Source organism: Pelophylax lessonae (genome assembly GCF_965119305.1).
Source record: "Pelophylax lessonae genome assembly, chromosome: 5".
Lineage (NCBI taxonomy): Eukaryota > Metazoa > Chordata > Amphibia > Anura > Ranidae > Pelophylax > Pelophylax lessonae.
In genome coordinates this window covers 444,981,128-445,004,514 of record NC_138772.1, presented here as the reverse complement: position 1 = coordinate 445,004,514, position 23,387 = coordinate 444,981,128, and the positions used below count along the sequence as shown (strand labels likewise).

Here is a 23,387-nt window from a genome sequence, read left to right as displayed (position 1 = left end):
ACTGTCAAGGAGCCCCATCTGTCTTCTCACTGGAAAGCCTTGAGAAGACAGATGGGGCTCCTTGACAGTCTAAAGGCGGATTTCCTCCTCCAGCATGGGATTCCTCCCGGGCGATGACACTCGACCGGTTCGGTGTGTACAGAGGAAGACCGTCTTGCACTTGATGGGACCACTTATAGCATAGTGGTCAATTGGATCTGGTAAGCAGAATTTATTACTCCCCTAGGGTGTGAAGTGGGAAGGTTTGGAGTCACCCTACCATTTACGATACTTGGCAAGTGTCCTAAGTGGTGATAATTTCTCCAGCTGGAGCTCTGGTGGTCTCTGGAAGAGCGAGAGTGAGATATCTTCCAAAGAAGGACAAGGCAGGCCAAGAAAGTCTGAAAAGGAATCTCATGCACTCTGGAGTCGATCTCTTAGAGTTTCCTGAGCATCCTGAGTGGTTCCAGGCTGTATGGTTCTGAGGGAGACCTTATTTTCCTTGCGCTTGATGGGAAGACTTCTAACATAGTGGTCAACTGGTTCTGGTAAGCAGAATTTATTACTCATCTAGGTTGTGAAGTGGGAACGTTTGGAGTCACCCTACCATTTATGATACTTGGCACATTTCCTAAGTGGTGATAATTTCTCTGCTCAGGTGGATCACTTACCTGGGACTTTGTTACACTTATCACTTTATGGACATATATTTCTTCACATAGAACTTTTTAATATCAATTGTTTTTAACGCTGCATTTTCCTTTATTTACATTTCTGAGTTTAATCAGCAAAACAGTGTAAACAGCAACAATGTACAGTACAATGTGTACCAACCCATAGCAACCAACCCCTTTCAACCTACTGAGGTCAGACTTTTAAAAGGGGAATTCTGATGGGCCTTTGATATTCTGAATAAGTTAATTTGTGCTGGGAATAATAAAGTCTTCAAAAGTCTTGTTTTCATCTGATATGTAGACACTGTACAAAGACTATGATACGTCATGCATAATGCTTATCTCTGGAAGTGTGATATGAAATGATGGGGAATCAAACAAACGTGTGCACCAAGTCTGGCTCTAGATGAAGACAGTGACACATGTACTTGAGGCTACAGCTGTATAAATACAACATATACTAGCATCTAATGATACTGAACATCAAGCAGATCATAAATCCAGTAGCTGCATTTTTTTTCTAGCTTTGCCCCCAAAATAGGTGCTTGATTAAAGTGACACTAAATGCAGGGCCGGGACAAGGGGTGGGCAGGAGGGGAGGCTGCCCTGGGCACTGTGGTATCATGGGAGGTGAGGGGGCACCACAAGGGGCTTGGGTGTTGAGGGCATTTGTGTTAAAAAGGGGAAATTAGGGGGGTAGAATCGTTCTAGGAAGGCAAATTTGAGGAGGTGTGCTAGGAGTGGTGATTTAGAGGGATTCATGTTGGGAAGGGGGGATGGGGGACGAGGATTTGTGCTATAAAAATAATATGGGGGAAATATTTTTGGGGGGGATTTCTGCTAGTAGGAATAATTGGGGGGCGTTTGTACTAGGAGGAGAAATTTGTAGGGGGGGGGGGGGGGAAGATTTTTTGGGGGGATCTGTGCTAGGATGGGGGAGAGAAATTTGTGCTGGAAGGGGGATTTGGAGTGGGTAGAGGATTTGTGAATGGAAGGGAGATTTGAGGGGAAGAAGATTTGTGCTAGCAGGAGGAAGATTTTTTGGGGGGATCTGTGCTAGGATGGGGGAGAGGAATTTGTGTGGGAAGCGGGGGGGATTTGGAGTGGATAAGGAGGAGAAATTTGAAGGGTTGGAGGATTTGCGCTAGGAGGGGAAAGATCTTTTTTTTTGGGGGGGGGGGGGGGGTTTGTGATTGGAGTGAGGCGGGTGGGAAGCTATGTGCTGGGAGGAGAAATTTGAGGGGTAGAGACTTTGTGCTAGGAGGGGGAAGATATATATATTTTTTTTTTTGGGGGGGGGGGGATTTGTGCTGGGGGAATATGGGGAGAAAGAGAATTTGAGCTGGGTGCTGGGAGGTGAGCATGCAGGTTAGTGCTCAATTTTTTTTTGGGGGGGGGGGGGGGATTCTGGATGAACAAGATTCTCATACATCTTGGGGGGTGCAATTTGGCATGTTTGCCCTGAGCTCTAGCTGACCTTGTCCCAGCACTGACTAAACGATACCCTTATTCTCAAAAAATAATCAATGCCCATCTATTACTTAAATGCCCTGTAATCTATTTTTCATGAAATCCTTTCTTACATGTGTGTCTGCCTCCTTGAAATGACCCCCCAAGTAAGCTCCCACGTCTCTCCTTCCCCCCTCACTTCTGTTTGTTTGGAATAAGCAGTTCATGTTAGCTGTGCTCATGCGCACTGTTCTATGCACACTACAAAGCTTGGTGCTGCTAACTGATGCAAAATGATTGATAATAATCTGCGTTGGCCAAAAGAGTTTGATCAAATCAGAGTCTCAGTCATTTTAATCAAATTGCCCATTAATCAGATAAAAATAAATAAAATGATAGCATTCATGGCCACTGTAAAGTAGATTGCGCAGTCAAAGTGTGAAATAAAGATCAGAAGCAAGGTATCCTGGATCAGACACATTTCAAAAGTATGTATTAAAACTATGCGACAATGGGATTTTTTTACCCCATGGATGCATATGTATTGATCTATGACTTATTGTATTTCCAGATATGGTGAAAACCTTCCTTGATAAATGCATTCTTTATGTAAAGCCGAAACGCGTTGGAAATTAGGATATTCCCTCTCTGCACACTCCAGGCTGAGCAGAAAGCATGGAACAGCAGAGAGATTTATTCAAAAGTCACCATATCCCCTTGTCACAAAAATTCTAAACATATTCACTATCACCATGGGTCTATAACCCAAACACATGATTGTGTGTTATAACCTTTTCTTTGTTCTTATTTAATAAATTGTTATAATTTTTTCAAAAATATCATGTTATTAGCCCATAAAGTCCCACCCACCTTGGCTTGAGGCACCAAACCATTTTCCAAAATACTTGTACATGGAATGTTAGCAAAACCAACTATCTAGGTTCTGAGAATCGCACCCCCCACACGTGGTTGATGTTATCATGCCGTTTATGTGTACAGGAGTCAGTCATTTCAGCACAGCACAGAATGTACACTAAGCTGCCAAATGCATTTACATTAGAATTCAGCGAGCAGACAGGAAAGGGCCCGTTCACATTGGGATTACAAGGGAACATGTGCTGCGTTCCTGTGCGATTCCCGTGCTGTGCAATTTTGCAGCTCATTCATTTTGCAAATCGCACCAGAACACATAGAAAGTAGTGCATACAGTACCGCAGTACTGCAGTTTCATGCAATTTGGTGCCTGCAAATACACTGCATTTGGGATCTGCGTTTGGGGTGCCATTGAAACTACATTGACACCGGCATTCAGATTACAATGGCAGTGCATTCAAATGTGGTGCAAGAAAACCCACAGAGAACATGCCTTTCCCGCACTGCATTCTGATGTGAACTGGCCCTACGTCTGTCTTATTGCAGAAGAGATATAGCATGTTTCTTCCACAATAAAGAGTTTCCTGCTTTCAGTTTTTTTACAAGTAAGAATTAATTCTGGTTTTAAACCCTAATATGTAATAGGCCATCATGCAAGATTGTTAAAGCAGTGTTAAACCTAAAAGTAAATGGAAGAATTTGTTTTCTTTTCTTAGGATTTCTTTCTTCTATTTTCATCTGGTGATCTGGCCAGTAAATCTGTTGTTTTTCAAAACAACAAGCTATTTTGTAGATGTAGCAGTTAGAAAAATGAGACAAACCATTTAACACTCACAGGGGTGCTTACAATGATCAGCTTTTATTTATTCAGGTAAAACCTTTATCCCAAAGAATAAAAATGTGCTGTGTAAATGCAATGTGAGCTGGAGTTTGGCTTCATTTTGTTAGTGTATCTAAAGCTGGCCATAGACAGAGCGATTTTCTTTCCTCCAACCACAGGTTGCAGGAAAGAAAATTGCCTGATTCACCCATCAACACACGCAGTGTTGATGGGGGAATCCCTCCCATGGAGCCATTTTGTTCACCTGGTGGATGGAGCCTTCCCTGCTGGGAGAACACAGTGATTCCAAAGACATGCTGGTAGGTTAATTGGATCCTGTATAAAAATTGGCCCTACTATGTATGTATGAATGTGAGTTAGGGACCTTAGATTGTAAGCTCCTTGAGGGCAGGGTCTGATGTGAATGTGCAATGTATATGTAAAGCGCTGCGTAAATTGACAGTGCTATATATAAGAACCTGAAAATAAATAAATAAATTACTGCTAGCGGCTATAACAGCCGTTAGCAATAATTGCATGGAAAATCCGACAGGCTGGTTGTACCCAAGCTGATCGATTAATCAACTTGGGTACATTCAGCTTGCCCATACATGGTTCAAATCTTGGCCAGTTCCGCAGGGACCAAACCATCATGCTAGAACATCTAATACTCCCCTTCACCCAGACTAACAATGCTGCTGCCTGATGTGCCCCCTGTGCTTCTTCATCCAGAGTGAGGGGCACTCTAACACAGGTGGTGTGCTACTGGCCAGATCACCAGGTGGAAACAGGGAAAAAAGCCCAGAAAAACGTGGACAGTCACCCAGGGCTTTTTTCAGGGGGAACGTGGGGGAACGCAGTTCCGGCACCTCTAGCACTGAATGTGTGTAATGGCAAGGGGTGCAGTGTCTATTGATGCTAGCTGCTAGGGGATCTATTGTTGCTGGAGGGGACCTATTTTTAGGGGGGGGTCTATTGTTGCTGGGAACGTATATTGTTGCTGGTGGGGGATCCATTGTTGTTAGGGGTGTTGATCTTATGTTGCTGGGGGGGTCAGCTGTTGACGGAGGGGTTTATTGATGCTGGCTGCAGTAGGTCTGTTGTTGCTGCAGGAGGTGTGGGAATTTTTGTTGCAGGTGTTCCATTGTTGCTGGAGAAGGGGGGGTCTATTATTGCTGGGAAGGTATATTGTTGCTGGTGGGGGATCCATTGTTGTTAGGGGTGTTGATCTTATGTTGCTGGGGGGTCAGCTGTTGCTGGGAGGGATCTACTGTTGAGGGAGGGGTTTATTGATGCTGGCTGCAGGGAAGTCTGTTGCTGCTGCAGGGGGTGTGGGTATTTTGTTGCAGGTGGTCCATTGTTGCTGAGGGGTGGTCTATTATTGCTGGAGGGAACCTTTTTTGCAGGGGGGAGGTCTATTGTTGCTGGGAAGGTATATTGTTGCTGGTGGGGGATCCATTGTTGTTAGGGATGCTCATCTTATGTTGCTGGGGGAGTTAGTTGTTGCTGGGAGGGATCTACTGTTGAGGGAGGGGTTTATTGATGCTGGCTGCAGGGAGGTCTGTTGTTGCTGCTGGCGGTGTGGGTATTTTGTTGCAGGTTGTCCATTGTTGATGGGGGGGGGGTCTATTGTTGCTGGCTGCTGGAGAGTCTATTGATGCTGGCTGCGGAGAGATCCGTTATTGCTGCTGGGGATCTTTTGTTGCTTGGGGTGTAGGTATACTGTTGCAGGTGGTCTATTGTTTCTGGGGGGATCTATTGTTGCTGGCTGCATGGGATCTATTTTACTTATTTTCTTGTTATCACCAACTAATTCTTTATATCACCACAACTGTTACTTGGTTCTGTATTCTCTAAAAGAAGTTGTACTGGGAGGTGGGTAGGGGGGTAACCAAGGAATAGTGTGGAAGGTGGGTGTGGGGGATCCAAGGAATGGTGCGGAAGGTGGATGGGGGGACCAAGGAATGGTGCGGAAGGTGGGTGGGGGGGGCCAAGGAATGGTGGGGAAGGTGGGTGGGGGGGGAACCAAGGAATGGTGTGGAAGGTGGGTGGGGGGGGCCAAGGAATGGTGTGGAAGGTGGGTGGGGGGGACCAAGGAATGGTGTGGAAGGTGGGTGGGGGGACCAAGAAATGGTGCGGGAGGTGGGTAGGGGGGGAACCAACAAATGGTGCGGGAGGTGGGTAGGGGGGACCAAAGAATGGTGCGGGAGGTGGGTGAGGGGAGGACCAAGGAATGGTGCGGGAGGTGGGTAGGGGGGACCAAGGAGTGGTGTGGGAGGTGGGTAGGGGGGGACCAAGGAGTGGTGCAGAAAGTAAGTGGGGAGAGGAACCAAGGAATGGTGTGGGAGGTGGGTGGGGGGTACCAAGGAATGGTGCGGGAGGTGGGTAGGGGGGGACCAAGGAATGTTGCGGGAGGTGGGTGGGGGGACCAAGGAATGGTGCGGAAGGTGGGGGGGGGACCGAGGAATGATGCGGGAGGTGGGTAGGAAGGGAACCAAGGAATGGTGCGGAAGGTGGGTAGGGGGGGGCAAGGAATGGTGCAGAAGTGGGTGTGCAGGGGGTGGGTGGGGTGGGACAAAGGAATGGTGCGGAAGGTGGGTAGGGGGGGACCAAGGAATGGTGCGGAAGGTGGGTGGGGGGGACCAAGGAATGGTGCGGAAGGTGGGTAGGGGGGACCAAGGAATGGTGCAGAAGGTGGGTAGGAAGGGAACCAAGGAATGGTGCAGAAGGTGGGTAGGGGGGGGGCAAGGAATGGTGCAGAAGTGGGTGTGCAGGAGGTGGGTGGGGGGGGACCAAGGAATGGTGCAGGAGGTGGGTGGGGTGGGTCCAAGGAATGCTGCGGAAGGTGGGTAGGGGGGGGACCAAGGAATGGTGTGGAAGGTGGGTGGGGACCAAGGAATGGTGCGGGAGGTGGGTGAGGGGGGACCAAAGAATGGTGCGGGAGGTGGGTAGGGGGTGAGTTCCTGCACCTATTGTCTGAGAAGAGAAGCCCATCAGTCACCACATCTATTGATGGGCAGCCTGCAATATATTTTTATTGTACATGTAATGTCTCTAAAATGTACAGCACATTATGTGAAAGCATGATAAAGTTTATAGAAAATGACATTACACCCACACAAAAAGTTCAAACATCTGATATTAGTGCTTCCCCATTAGATAGTGACAGCAAAGTGTAATGAATTTGGTTTGAGGAAGAGCCCCTGAGCGATAGTAAAACAAGCCCTGACAGAGAGGAACACATGCCGGTATATCCAGTGACAGGCATTAATAATACAGCCAGATTACCTACACAGCTTAGGTAATATGCCACGCTCCATTTGTTCATGCAATGTTATTTTTTGGGTAATGAAACCTTCAGGATTTAGTATCACTATCATGGTAACCATCTATAGCTTGACAAGTAAGACAATAGCAGTTTACTGTCTTTTTAAAAATGTATCCCACAAGTTACATTGTATACAGTTCCTGCCATCAAAGCATATCAGTCTGCAAAGCAACCCACCATTCATGGGGAAACCTCAATTACATTAGGAAGCACATTGACACTGAGCATTGTCACAAAGAATGGTTTTCACTTTGCAGCTGAATTAAACAAATCCACAATAACCCATCTTATGTCTAGTTATTTCTGGCTGGAAATATAATACCATTCTAATGATGCATGACGCCCACACTCCACCACCATTTCCTCTCTCTACAAATGCAATTGTTGGGGGGGCCATCGAACTGACGACTTTTACTTTGCAAGTCAACATCCAAGATAAAGCACAATAATGTCAACATTGTATAATGTAGATTGCAAGCTCATTAGTCCAAAGTTTCAGTAGCCTTGGGGGAAAAAGTGGGGGGTCAGCGAAGTTTGGGAAAAGCTGAAACTTGTTCTTTAGCGCATGTGGTGTCAGTTAAAAGTAAATTATAGCTCCTCTTGTATTTACAGTAGTTAGTAAACTTTGTATAAAGTCACTTCCTAGAAAGTCTTCTAAGAAAACATCAGACACATGTGATACTCTCTAGAATAAAAAATGATGCCTTCAGATTAAATGGTGCAAGGGCTTCCTTTAACTCTTGACGGATCTATCCAGCATAATCCAATAAGTAGGCTTCAAAAGAGGAGATCTTTACAGCATGTGCTTAGGGCACCGCTGCTTGGGGAGCTGCAATAAATTCTTACCATAATTACAGAATGGATATGGGACAAAAGGGAATGAGCTTGTGGAGTGTCCACTGATAATTGTGAACATGCTGCTCAATGAGAAGCTTCATGATTCAGCTGCATGGCAGTTTTTTCATTTTTCAGTATAATGAAATGAACCTCTTCTAGACATTTGCAACATTATGGTTTAGTGTGATGCAGATGAGATGATAGCTTTACAGAGATTTACCAGATGTCATTAAACAATTAAAAACTGCACATGTAGCTGCTCAATAGGACTCAAGCACAAAGATATTTGCCAGACACTGCTATTAAAGTGTCTGTTACCCCAACATTTCATATTCCTGATATGATCCTGCTGTACCATGTACATCAATGAAAAAGTCTCCAGTTTTATATGTATTCCTTCTTCTGTGTAAAACCCCTGGTGTTCCTGCCACTCCCTCTGCTTTCTTTTTAAAAACTGACCTCGCTAGGCAGGAGAGCACATCATGGTCAGTTCTCTAGCAGTGCTGGGAACTCAGCCTGCTCTCCTCCAACGATCAGACCTGTCCTGACACACCCCTGCTGCACAGACATTCATTGAGAAGCTCAGTGTAGGGTTGCTTCTCCTCCCCCAGCTCATATGCAGCTGAGAACAGAAGAAACAGAGGGTGTGAGCACTTATAAAAAGGGAAAAAAGGTATTTATAATGTTTTTATTACAGCTATACACAAATGTTTTGCCTCTCATTTCTATTTCAAACTGAATGGGTTGTTTTACAAGGTGATAATATACAATCACTTTAAGTCACATCATTCACACATTGTGTTGTCTTTCACTTGGGGTACCTGCATTTAAAGAATATCCAAAGCCAAATTTGTTAGTAGGAAATAAAACCCTTTCAGATTTTTGTTGCCATCTGTATCCCACTGGAGGGGGTCCCTCTACTTACTGTCTAGTAGACTAAAGCTGGCCATACACTAGCCGAAAAATCGTTCAAACTAATTTTCGAAAAACGAAAAATCGGCCGTGAGAGCAGACGATCGTGCCATCATGTAATGACTGAATTTCGAAGGATAAATTGTTCAATGGACATAAATGAATCAGTTTATCTTTCATTTTGTCACATATACCTAGTGCAAACAGTTCAGGCGAGAAACATATTAACCTTTCAATTTATCGTTCGTTCGACAGAATTTTCCAAACTTGTTCCTTTGATTTTTCCGCTCTGAAAGTTAAAACCGATTTTCTATTTGTGTCCATTAACTGGACGAAAAACAAACGAACGGACCAAATGAAAGATTTTCGAACGATTTTTCGGCTAGTGTATGGCCAGCATAAGTGTTTTTCAAAGAGTGTATAATTCTTTCTATACAGTTATTATTGGAGCAAATTTTTACTGTTCTGGTGGAACTCAATGGGGTCGATTTTCAAAACACAAAGTATCTGTTGCAGGTCTGCAGGTCTGCATAGTAACCAATCAGCTTCTAGGTTTTATTGTCAACACTTAATTAAACAAGCTGAAATTATAAGCTGATTGGTTACTATGCACAGTTGCACCAGAGTCTGTGTGTAAGAGTTTTGGTAAATCGCTCCCAATATGTTGGATCTTCCCTAACATTAAGTCTAAGTGAAAAAGATCACGTTGACAAATAGACAAAGTATATTGCACAGACATCAATAAAAAACTGATGGAGGTTCTAACCCCCTTACCACACTATAGTTTTAGCTTTAGGGCTCTTTCACACGGGCGTTCCGACCAGATCCGCCTGTCAGTTTTTTAGGCGGATCTGATCGGATGCCCATTCAGCCCTATGGAGCAGCAGATGTCAGCGGTGACATGTACGCTGACACCCGCTGCCATCCGCATCCGATCCTGAAATCCGGACGGATGGAAACCCTATTTTCCATCCGTCCTGGGGATCGGATCAGATCGGATGAGAGCGGACAGGCGGTCCGTTCTCATCCGATCCCCCATAGAGAGCAGCGGGGGCTGTGACACCTCCCTCTACGCACTGCTAGCGGTGACGGAGCTGTCTTCCGCCGGCTCAGCAGGGATTGGCGGATCGATCCCCGCTGAGCAGCACGGATTCGCCTACGGAGGCGGACCGTGTGAAAGAGCCCTTAGATGTGCTTCAAGCCACATGTAGCACAAGTAGCCCTCTATCCCCAAGATGACCATACAGGCTCTGTAAAACCTTGAGTTCTAATAAACCTCCATCAACTCAGATGGCTACCCAAGGTCATCATTAGGGTCAGTGACCCATTGTTTCATGCCATTACTTTGTATTCATTCTATGCCAACAGAATTTTGAACAATTCAGCCAGGCAAAAGCTTGCTGTCATAGTGCAATAGGGTGGACATAGTCTGGACTTTATACATGCCATTCATTCCATGGGAAATAAGCCTGGGATGGTCATAGACTGGACTTGTAAGTATTTTCCAAGCTCCTTCCATGGAAAATAAGCATGTGAACAGCAGTAGAAACCTGGTCTCACACAAGTGAGCATTGGTTCAGCACCAGCGGGACTTTGCTTCTCTTCAGATGTATCTAGTAGTAGTTAGTCACAATTAACTGAATCTGTTCTCTAAAGTTTAAGGTGTTTTGTAGCTTTTTCCAAACCTCTTATATCAAGTGTATCCATGACCTGGATAAATTAGAATTTTAGGAGACTCTCTCCCTGGAGAAGCAGACAAACATTCCTTCTATCTATTAAGTGTCAGAAAAACAAAAGAAGTGGCTTGGATAAGAGCTACAGAAATATCTTCAACATTACAGAACAAGTCCAGATAAATATGGAAACTCCTACAGCTACACCAAGACCTGGATAAATGAGAACCTTCACATACTCTGTTCTTGAAGAAGTAAGCAAGCATTAAGACCCCATTCAGATAGGGGCGACGCGACTTGCTGGGGCGACCTGTGAAGTCGTGGTGCACAGCGCGCACCGCAAACCTCGGCGTGACATGCACGGACTTCATAGCATTGAAGTCAATGCAAGTCGCCTCCAGGTCACCCCAAAGTAGTACAGGAACCTTTTTCTAAGTCGGAGCGACTTGTGTCGCTCCTATTAGAACGGGTCCTGTGCTAATCAATGGCAGGTGACCCACCGCGACTTGTCAGGCGACTTGTGCAATAGGGACTAAGTGCCAGGAAAATGAATTAAAGAAATTGCATGAAAGAGCTCCGAAACCCCTTCAACTTTACAGGACATGTCCATACAAATTTGGCCAACTACTACTAGCCACACCATGACATGGATAATTGTAAACCTTTACAGATTCTCTTCTTAAACAAGCAGGCAAGCATCAAGTTCCAAGAAAATGAACTAAAGAAATGGCTTGGAAAGAGCTACGAAACACTTTCAACTTTACAGGACATGTCCATAGAAATGTGGCCAACTAGTACTAGCCACAACATAACCTAGATAAATTAGAACCTTTACAGACTCTTCTTGAAAAAGCAGGCAAGCATCTCTGTTATCTATCAAATGGCAGGGAAACAAACTGAAGAAATGGCTTGCAAAGAGCTACAAAACACCTTCAACTTTACAGGAAATGTCCATACAAATGTGGCCAACTACTACTACCAACACCATAACCTGGATAAATGAGAACCTTCACAGACACTCTTCAAAAATGACCTGAAGAAGTGGCTTGGATAAGAGGTATGAAACGTCTTCAGCATTACAGAACATGTCTAGTTAAATGTGACCAGTTACCAGCTATATCATGACCTGGATAAATGAGAACTTTCAGACTCTCTTGAAGAAGCAGGCAAGCACCAAGTGTTAGGAAAATGACTTGAAGAAGTAGCTTGGATAAGAGTAAGGCTTCATGTATACTAGCCTACACTGGCAGCTCCTAAAATGAGTTAAGACCTTTTGGTGTTTTTTTTTTTTTTTTTTGCCAAAGCTCCTAAACTCAACTCCATAAAAGCCTATGTGTCTGTACACTATGGGGGAGATTTACTAAAACTGGTGCACACAGAATCTGGTGCAGCTGTGCATTGTAGCGAGTCAGCTTCTAATTTCAGCTTGTTCAATTAGGCTTTGACAATAAAACCTGGAAGCTGATTGGTTACTATGCACAGCTGCACCAGATTCTGTTTGCACCAATTTTAGTAAATCACCCCCATCGGCTTTTAGCAAGGTTTAGAAACTGCCGCGTTTCTTTATTTATTTATTTATTTCAAGTACTTATATAGCGCTGTCAATTTACGCAGCGCTTTATATATACATTGTACATTCAAATCAGTCCTTGCCCTCAAGGAGCTTACAATCTAATTATTCTTCCGCGTTCAGGAGTTTCAACCTACCTCTCCTGAACGCGGAAGAATCATGTTCATGATAGGAACATTTTGACCTCTGGCTGTAGGAAAACGCAAACGCCCACAATGCGTTTGCTGCGTTTTGCATTTTTCACCAGCCGTGATAAATGTAGGCTAGTGTACATGAATCCTTACAAAACATCTTCAACATTACAAGACAAGTCCAGAGTGTCAGGAAAATGAAGTAAAGAAATGGCTTGCAAAGAGCTACAAAACACTTTCAACTTTACAGGACATGTCCATAGAAATGAGGCCAACTACTACTAACAACACCATGACATAGATACATGAGAACCTTCACATACTCTCTTCTTGAAGAAGCAGCCTATCATGTGTCCCAAAATGACCAGACGAAGTGGCTTGGAAAGGAGCTATAAAACAATTTCAACATTAAGGAACACATCCAGTTAAGTGTGACCAGCTACTACTAGTTATATCATGACTCATGACCTGGATAAAGGAACCTTCAGACTCTTTTGAAGAAGCAGGCAAGTATCATGTGTCAGGAAAATGACCTGAAGAAGTGGCTTGCATAAGAGCTACTAAACATCTTCAGCATTACAAGACAAGTCCAGGTAAATGTGACCAACTACTACTAGCTACATCAAGACCTGGATTTATGAGAACCTTCATAGATTCGCTTCTTGAACAAGCAGGCAAGCATCTCCTGTAACTATCAAGCATCATAAATTGCACTGAATAAGTGGCTTGCATAAGAGATAGGAAACATCTTCAACATTCCAGGACAAGTTTAGTTAAATGTAACCAACTACTACTAGTTATACCATGACCTGGACAAATCAGAATCTTTAGCCTCTCTTCTTGGAGCAGCAGGCAAACATCCCTTGTATCTATCAAGCATAAATTAAACTGAATAAGTGCTTTGGATAAGCTATCAACCTCTTTGAAGCCAGGAAGAATGTTCAACACCTTTGGAGCCAGGAAACATTGCAATAATTTCAGAACAAGTTTAATTAAAAGTATCCAACTGCTACTAGCTATACCATGACCTGGATAAATGAGAACCTTCAGACTATCTTCTTGAAAAAGCAGGCAAGCATCCCCTGTACCTATCAGGCATCATAAATTGAACTAAAGAAGTGCTTTGAATAAGAGCTAGGAAACATCTTCAACCTCTTTGGAGCCAGGAAAGATGGTCAACACCTTTGGAGCTAGGAAACATCTTCAACATTGCACAAGTTTAGTTAAATGTAACCAACTACTACTAGTTACTCCATGCCCAGGATAAATGAGAACCTTCAGAATATCTTCTTGCAAAAGCAGGCAAGCATCCCCTGTACCTATAAGGCATCATAAATTGAACCAAAGAAGTGCTTTGGATAAGAGCTAGGAAACATATCAAACATTCCAGAACAAGTTTAGTTAAATGTAACCAACTATTACTAGATACTCCATGCCCAGGATAAATGAGAACCTTCAGAATATCTTCTAGAAAAAGCAGGCAAGCGTCCCCTGTACCTATCAGGCATCATAAATTGAACTGAAGAAGTGCATTGGATAAGAGCTAGGAAACATCTTTGACATTCCAGAACAAGTTTAGTTAAATATAACCAACTATTACTAGTTACACCATGACCAGGATACATGAGAACCTTCACAATATCTTCTAGAAAAATCGGCAAGCATCCCCTGTACCTATCAAGCATCATAAATTGAACTAAAGAAGTGCTTTGGAAAAGAGCTAGCAAACACCTTCAACATTCCACAACAAGTTTAGTTAACTGTAACCAACTATTACTAGTTACTCCATGACCAGGATAAATGAGAATCTTCAGAATATCTTCTAGAAAAAGCAGGCAAGCATCCCCTGTACCTATCAGGCATCATAAATTGAACTAAAGAAGTACATTGGAAAAGAGCTAGGAAACATCTTTGACATTCCACAACAAGTTTAGTTAAATATAACCAACTATTACTAGTTACACCATGACCAGGATACATGAGAACCTTCACAATATCTTCTAGAAAAAGCAGGCAAGCATCCCCTGTACCTATCAAGCATCATAAATTGAACTAAAGAAGTGCATTGGATAAGAGCTAGGAAACATCTTTGACATTCCAGAACAAGTTTAGTTAAATGTAACCAACTACTACTAGTTACTCCATGACCAGGATAAATGAGAACCTTCAGAATATCTTCTTGAAAAAGCAGACAAGCATCCCCTGTACCTATCAGGCATCATAAATTGAACTAAAGAAGTGCTTTGGATAAGAGCTAGGAAACATCTTCAACATTCCACAACAAGTTTAGTTAAATGTAACCAACTACTACTAGTTACACCATGACCTGGACAAATGAGAACCTTCATACTATCTTTCTGAAGAAGTAGGCAAGCATCCCCTCTGTCTATCAAGCACAATACCAGCATTGATAGCAGAGAAGTTTCTTCACAAGAGTTCAGCATTCCTCCCACCCCAGCACAGCGACTACTCCCAAGAAACATTCCCCAACTTTACCTGAAGGCAGTAGAGTGGCCCCTGATGTGTCCTTGCGGCTCCTCTGACTGGCTGAAGAGCTCACAACTCCGGTTGCAGCCTTGCTGCTCTTCTAATCCCCACTCCACACACAGTGATCAGTGATGACACACACTAACCCCAACCATCTGTTGAAACACGTCCCGCAGGCAGCACTCAGCACAGTCCAATGGCTGGATGTCTCCTGTAACAGGCAGAGGAGGGGAAGAGGAGACACCAGGCTGCAGGTCTGCACACTCTTCCCCAAGTAACCTGAGAATTAGAGAGGGGAGCGCTATAAAAAGGCTGCCAGTGGGAAGAGGAGGTGCTGAGTGTGTGTGCTGGGAAGGTAGAGAGGGTGTGATCACATCTGATGACCACTTGTGTGCATTCCCACTGCAGAGCCCCCTGACATCCCCAGGGACCACCAGGACCCTCATTTCACACCATTCTACTAAGCGATCGGGGTGTCCCAGGATTGACAGCAGTGCATGTTTAGAGTTTTATTTTTTGTTATGTTTATTGATTGCAAGGTGTTTATATTTTCTTTTACTATTTGTATATACAAAGGTGTTTTATTTAGATTTCATAGAGATTATGTAAGCAGTGATTTTTGCATGCGATGTGAATGAATGGGGGGGGGGTCGATGATTTCAAAGCCAGGAGCAGAGAAAAGCTGTGCGTTCTCTTCAATGGGCTGAACTGTGAACTTGCATGCACCGGCCATGTGCTGTGACATGGAATCCCGCTGCTCCCTATTGTCTGCCTGCTCCCTGCACCATGTAAAGATCTCACATGGGCTCCATTCAATCTCTGCCTTTCAATCCATTTCAAGGTTTTTTTTTTTTTTTTTTTTTTTTTAAAGTGACAGTAATCTCTGGTTGAAAAAATATTCTATTCAAACAAGTATTACTAACCCAGAAAAGTACCTTCTATTGCTCTATAGCCTCCTCCAAATCCACAAATTCCATGTTCTTTTTTTGGTGCTGCAATGACTTCCTGTTAGAGAGTGACTACGTTCGTTCTCCATGATCCCACTGTAGCCACCCTCTTATGTTCACTCCCAAACTGAACTACAGGCAGTCACCGACTTAAGAACATCCAAGTTGCGAACGACTCCTACTTACGAACGGGGGCCGCGTGACGTCACTGCCGGCTTCTTCCTCTCGCTCCTGTGCCAGAGACACAACGCACGCTGCAGTACTACATGTACTGTATGCCCCACATACAGGACTGCCCAGAAGCATCTCACTCACATCCCACTACTGTCTGGAACCTGTGGAACTGGTAAGATTACAGTACTACTCTGTGCCCACTACCCGTGCCACTGTATTGGGAGCATGCCCTGTACTTGTACTTCTATGATACTGTAGCAGGACTGTGTTACAGTACAGTATTATCCCTGTGACCCAGCATGAGCTCATGTGGACCTCCCATTCAATTGTGCGTGCTTTGAAACCATTTTTTATTGTTATACTGAAGTTGGTCAGTACTGTATGAGGTTTGTACTGCTGTCTGTATCCTCATGAATTTTTATGGCTGGAGTTACTCTTAAAAATGTACATGTTCCAACTTACAAACAAATTCAACTTAAGAACAAACCTACAGTCCCTATTGTGTTCGTAACCCGGGGACCACCTGTATGGACTTTGTGGTTTACATAGAACAGTATGCAGGGCTGCTGAATGAAATCGCGGGCCCCGTACAGACTACCAGATAGGGCCCACCCCCAAGAAAGTATTAAAGCTATATTTTATTAAAAATACAATAAAATCATTATTAGCAGCAAAGGGTGCTTTCACATGATGCGCCGTCCAGCGCCCGTTCTCGGCTCCGATCCCCGCTGAGCAGGCGGATGACAGCTCCATCTCCGCTCTGTGTGCGGAGACGGAGCTGTCAGATCCACGCTGTCCTCTATGGGGTAATTCGATGAGAGCGGACCGCCTGTCCGTTCTCATCCGATCCCATCCAATCGGATCCGCTGGACGGATGTAAAATAGGGTTTCCATCCGTCCGGATTTCACGGACAGGATCGGAATCGGATAGCAGCGGGTGTCAGCGGACATGTCTGTGATGACATCCGCTGCCCAATAGGGATGCATGGAGGATCCGATCAGGTTCGCCTTAAAAACTGACTTAAAATGCATTCTGCTTTGTATAGCCTAAGTTCAACAGTTGTTAATTACCTGTTTGCGTTTATCAAAAACTCAATAAAAAGCTTTGAAAGAAAAAAAAAAACTGACAGGCGGATCGGATTGTTCGTGTGAAAGGACCCAAACACAACAAAACTCACAGAATTACTGCTAAATCTAAAAGATAAAACTGAGTTAATAAATAAAAATGAAGATGAGATTGAAAAATATACAGGCTGGGCAGTTGGAGCTAGGGGATCAGAGAGACAGAGGGAGAGAAACAAAGTTACAGAGATAACAAACTTAGGAGCAGAGCTAACATTACAACCAGCACTGGGAGGGGCTGCACAGGGAGGGGGATATTAGTGAGGGACCACTGTCTCTTTCTCAGCAGCTAAAAGCTGGCAGCAGGGAAAGGGGGAGAGATCAGCTTTAAGCTGCTGGAGGAAGAGTTCTGCAATTGTCGTCCATCAATAATCCCCCTCCCTGTGTGGGCCCCCCTGTGTGCTCGGGCCCCCTTCAAGAGGACCAGAGGTCCCCCTCTATCAGCAGCCCTGGCAGTATGCATGCATCAAACTAACATGCACTGCTCAGTCCAAAAAACTGAAGTGAAGGGTAAAGGAGAGGTTCTGGAGATCATGGAGGACCTTACAAGGAGACAGCAGAAAAACACTTGCCATCCACCCGCTGCTGATATACTGCAGAAGGTTGGGTCGTCTGCACAAATCGCTGTACCCATACATCGCTCCTCAGAAGCGAGCGGGGGGGGGGGGAACAAGCATGCCACCAATGGGCGCGCACACACAGCAATGTGCGAGGGGGGAAGCTGATCTGCGGGACTGGTGGCCGCGATTGCTGCCAGGCACCCGCGATCACTCCCTGGGAAGACAGAATGGCGGTCTGCCGTTGTAAACACGGCAGACCGTGGTTCTGTCAGTTATCACAGGGCTTCTGTGTTCCTCCTATTTTGGAACACAGATCCCTGTGTTGATCCAATAAGCCCACCCCCCTCACAGTTAGAAAACACCCCCTAGGCTCACATTTAACCCTTTGATCGCCCCTGGGTTCACCCTTACATAGTTACATAGTAGGTGAGGTTGAATAAAGACAATAGTCCATCCAGTTCAGCCTGTGTAGGTGTGTGTGGCTGTAATCATCTCACATAGCCCTTAATGTCCTGATCCTTGAGATTTACGTCTAAGAGTCTTTTGAAAGCCACCATACTTCCCGCAGAAACCACCTCTTGTGGTAGAGAATTCCACAATCTTGTAGCCCTAACAGTAAAGAACCCCCCACGTTAAAACGCTTCTCCTCTAATCGCATTGTATGTCCTCTTGTCACCCTTTCCCTGCCAGTGACAATATTACAGTAACAGTGCATATTTTTAGCAATGATTACTGTAGGAATGTCACTGGCCGACCCAAAAGTGTCAAAAAAGTCAGTTAGGGGTTTGATCTGTCCGCAGCAATGTTGCAGTCCCGCTAAAAATCGCTGATCACCGCCATTACTAGTAAAAAAAAGAAAAAAAATGACATAAATCTTTCCCATAGTTTGTAGACGTGATAACTTTTGCGCAAACCAATCAAAATACGCTTATTGGGATTTTTTTTTACCAAAAACATGTAGCAGAATACAAATTGGCCTAAAATGATGAAAAAATTAGATTTTTACATTTTTTGGGGGGAATGTTGTATAAGTGAAAAATATTGTTTTTTTTTTTTTTTTTCAGAATTGTCGCTATTTTTTTGTTTATAGCGCAAAAAAATACAAATCGCAGAGTTGATCAAATACCACCAAAAGAAAGCTCTATTTGTGGGGAAAAAAAGGACATCAATTTTTATTAGGGTCCCCGCAATTGTCAGTTAAAGTAACCCAGTGCCGAATCGCAAAAAATGGCCTGGTCATTAATGGGGTAAAGCCTTCTGGTCCTGAAGTGGTTAACACTACAACACTCTCTGAAAAGTAATCAAAGGTGGATCACTTTTTCACTAAGTGGCTATATTACTGCATGTTACAATTTGATTGTTATTTAGATCTACCAACATGTATGCTGTGAAGAAGTCTGTCTGATTGCATACAAATTGTTTGGATAGCCTGGGTAGGTCCCCATATTACATAGTTTTAGTGGATCTAAATCTGATTGTACAGAAATTGTACTGTCAGATTGTTACACATATGGTTAGTCCAGCTTGGACCAATAAAACTATACCATACCTGATAGGCACTGCTACTCCAGTGATTCCCCTCTTGCTTCTGGATCCTATGCTGAGCAGTTGGCGTGATGTATTGTGAACACAGGAGGTCGGCTGCTCATCAGCGACTCCATTCAGAGAATGCTTTGCATTTGCTGAATGAATTCAAAGTGTTATCTGACTGGACAAACTGGGGTGTGTGACATCACCGCCCTGCCACTCCACCTCCTCCAGTCAGTGAACACTTTGCATTCATTTATCAATGAGTCCCGGTTCACACATATGCAATGTAGGAACCCTGCGAATCCACTGCGGATTCCCGCATCACATTCAACTTGCAGGCAGTTCACACTGCTATAAGTAAATCGCTGGGGGTGTCAATACAAGGTTCACAAAAACCCCCAGATCAGTTGGCATATCGCAGTGCGAACTGTCAGTTCGGACAATAATCGGATTGCATAGGTGTGAACACCCATGCAATCCGATTCTTGTGCGGACCTAAAAAGGGTCCTGTGCATGTTGTGTCAGAATGCGATGCAAATTCAGCCATACACTGTGTATGGCTGATTTTGCATCGCACAGACATCGCATGTGATTTGCAGAGCAGTGCGCTGCGAATCACATGCGATGTCTGTCATTGCATATGTGTGAATCGGCTCTAAGTGTTTTCTGTACTTGCTGAAAATTTTCTTAGCTTAAAAAAGTGAAAACTGATGCAGCCACCACATCTAAGGACTGGTAAGCTGCAATATATTCCATTTTTGGTTTTTGGATACAATTAAAGGAAAAGTATTGGATTTTTGTATATACTGTATTTATAACACTCAGGACTGAAAATACTTAGCATTGATTGAATACACTGACAGACTAATTGAAAATTCCTATTATTGAGGTAAAGTTAGAGGACTTTTGAGATCAGGTATTTGGATCAGATACGCCTGTGCTCAATGACAAGTCCACTTTTAGTGCAGAAGAATATGGCTGAAGCATAAGTATGAATAGGAATGAAGAGGAGTCAGCGGGGATGTTTTCAGGAGGTTGCACAGGATTGCACAGAGGAGATTGCTGGAACAGACAGAAAGATAAGTATTTACCATGGCACTCTGCACCCAGAATCTGGAAAATCAATTAAAGCAGAACTCCAGGATCTACTGCCCCCTCTGTTTTTTTTTTTTTTTTAATTAAAACAAACCTATATACAGTTTATACGTATATACAGTATATATATATATATATATATATATATATATATATATATATATATATATGCACACACACCTGTTTTCCTGCAGTCTTCTAACCAGTCAGCTGATGTCACGGCAGTTTCCTATACTTCCTCTAGCATTGCAGGGGGAAGTTGGAGACAACACAGGAGCATGGAGAGGGTAAGTAGAGTTCTAGTTAAAGGACAAGTTCACTAAGATGAACTTGTCCATTACCTTTTAAATTTATTTTTACCATATCTTTATTAAATTTGATGTGCTTACCTCATGAGGTCAGTGCACTCTAGGTTTTCTCTTTATTATGAAATATCCTATATGAACATTACGTAGTTAGGAGTTCTAGCCAGCAAGTTGACTTCTAAGTTCCTTTTCTATTGTTTACTAGGCTAATCTAAAGCCTAGAACACATGGGCCGAATGTCGGCCGGCATTAGCCGGTTCAATAAAAACCGTCCGACATTCGGCCCATGTGTATGGCAGGCGGCCCGACAGACATGCATGCTGGAAAACCCGCAGCCGACCAGTTCCCGATCAGCGCTCTCAGCCAATGGCGTGTCCTGGCGGGGGGGGGGGGGGGGGCGCCCCCCTGTGAGAACACAATATAACAGCAGGGGATACTTCACTTCGCAGGAGACGGAAGCCGGGGCACATAGAGGATCGGGAGGAAGATCCACCACCGCATACCGCTCGCATACATCGCTGGATCCCGGTGACAAGGTAAGTAACCTCTTTTACAGGATCCAGCGATGCTTCTGGTGGTACCCCGAGTGTGGCTCGGGGTTACCGCTTTTGGCTCTGAAATGTAACCCCGAGCCACGCTCGGGAATACCGCTAAGAAGGTTAAATATGGAAATGTGGCTATTTACAGAGTTCAATAGCTGAAGATCAGATTACACAAACAGATGAATGAGTCACAGGGAAAAGAGGGACACCTTTCAGCATAAGGTGGGCAAAGGACACAGCCCTACCACACACCCCCATTACACAAACCATGATAAATACGTATGCAAAGCATGATGCACTGCTAGTTTTCCTTTACACTAGCGTTGAAAGAGGAAAATGCAATAATTTAGAAGCTGGATAGAACATTTTAGCTATGTTTAGACTTGTGCAAAAACAGCACTGTTACAACGGCAGTAAACTGATTGCTATGGGGGCACTTGGCAGGGGGAGGAGCCAGGGGTGCCGGCAGGGGACCCAAGAAAAGGAGGATTGGGGCTTCTCTGTGTAAAACCATTGCACAGAGCAGGTAAGCATGAGTATACAACCACTTTAAGGCTGCCCACAGATGGGTTGTTTTTTGCCAGTGGGCTGATTGAAAAAAAAAAGAAATAAATAAATGGATTCCCCCGTCCACATAAGTGAGATGGATGAAGGAATCCTCCCCTATTGTATACTGACAGCAGGACACCTCTGCTGTCAGAATACACTGATCACCTCTGCAAACTCTGATGAAATAAATATTACCATTCAACAGAAGTTGATTGTTAGATCCATTTCAGTTGACTATGAATGGTAATAGATTATTATACAGGATTTTTATAGCCCCAGCAATTTGCGCAGCGCTTTACAATGTTAGGACAGACAGTACAGTTACAATGCAATTCAACACAGGAGGAATCAGAGAGCCCTGCTCATTAGAGCTTACAATCTAAGAATGTTGATCCATCCATGGCCATGGCTTTTACTCTAAACTTGTAAACAGTTCGTGTATTGGGGCCTAAGTGAGGTAAACTTTATTAAGTTGCGGATAATGCTTTTTATTTAGACACAAAGGGGTTGATTTACTAAAACTTAAGAGTGCAGCTGTGCATGGTGGCCAGTCCGCTACTAACTTCAGCTTGTTCAATTTAAGTGCAGGTACACAAATATGTGATGCGAATCCACTTCCCGCATCGCATTCTACTTGCAGGCAGTTCACACTGCCATATGCGAATTGCTGGGGGTAGCAATACAAAGTTAATCACACCCCCAGATCAGTTTGCATACCGCAGTGCGAACAGTCAGTTCGGACATGATTGATGAACACCCATGCGATCCGATTCTGGTGCGGACCAAAAAAAGGGTCCTGTGCGAGTTGTGTCAGAATGCGATCCAAATTCAGACATATGTAGCAAGGTTTCCAGGCCTGTGGCCTGATGTGGCTCTGCCATTAGTACCGGTATCCTCTCCAGCCCATGTGAGCTGAATCCCCAAGTGTGACAATCGAAACAGTGACAACTCCGGCATCTTTGTTTGTGGTTTTTGTTGTAAATTAAGGGGATGGAAGAAGGGAATGAGTGAGATACGCCTCTCAGCTTGAACTAATTACAATTGGGACTTTAATCCTGGAAAAATGCGCGTTGGCGCCTCCTTGACGCTAGCCAGCGCCAGCCAACGCTCACTGATTCTGAGAACTCTCTGTACAACAGAGGAAGTGTTGAATCCCAAAACCTATAGTCCAGTAGATCCAAGACTGAGAACCGTAGATCTCCTGACACTGCTTCACTGTGTAAGTCTTTGAATATTTCTCCCCCGCCTGGCACAGCTTGAGGTAGTATTGTGTAGAACTCCAAAGAGCTAACACTGTAACTGGCACACACAATACAATTCAGAGCCCAGACTGCTGGCGCCCCCTTCATGCTCCTTGAACTCTTCAGGATCCACTGACTATGTACCCCCTTTACAGCTCAGGGTCCTCAACCTAGGTACCCCCTTTACAGCTAGCGGACCTTGGATCCCTGAACCTCTTCCGGAGTGGTCCCCTCTGACTCTAGGCAGACCCCCAGGGGCAATCCTCAGTACTCACGACCTGTGTAGGCTTTCCTGGGACTGAACCCCTCTCTCTCTCTGCAGGCTCTCGGCACACCAGATCCCCTCAGCTCAGCACTTTCTGGACTCCCAGGCGACAACCCGAGACATCCACCTTCCTCAGACAGGAGGTGAGACAGCCTCACTCTCCCTCCTGGGACTGCTCCTACCAAAGACACCGTTCCACGCACTTCTTCAACTTTTACCCACTCCCAGAATCCTTTGCAGCCTAATCTACCTTCTGGGGTAGTTACAGGCTGGGATGTGTCCCCTGATTGGGCTTCCCACACTGCCATATGAGAAGTCTCTCAC

General features: G+C 44.3%; 1 protein-coding gene across 1 annotated transcript in view; it reads right to left on the bottom strand.

Annotated features, from left to right (window-relative positions):
- The window catches only part of SULF1 (sulfatase 1), a gene marked incomplete at its 3' end in the record, with an annotated part of 156,100 nt that extends 141,079 nt beyond the window's left edge, over positions 1-15,021 (bottom strand). Inside the window, exon 1 of the mRNA XM_082258789.1 lies at positions 14,743-15,021. The remainder of the gene's footprint in view (positions 1-14,742) is intronic.
- Positions 15,022-23,387: the final 8,366 nt, after the last annotated feature.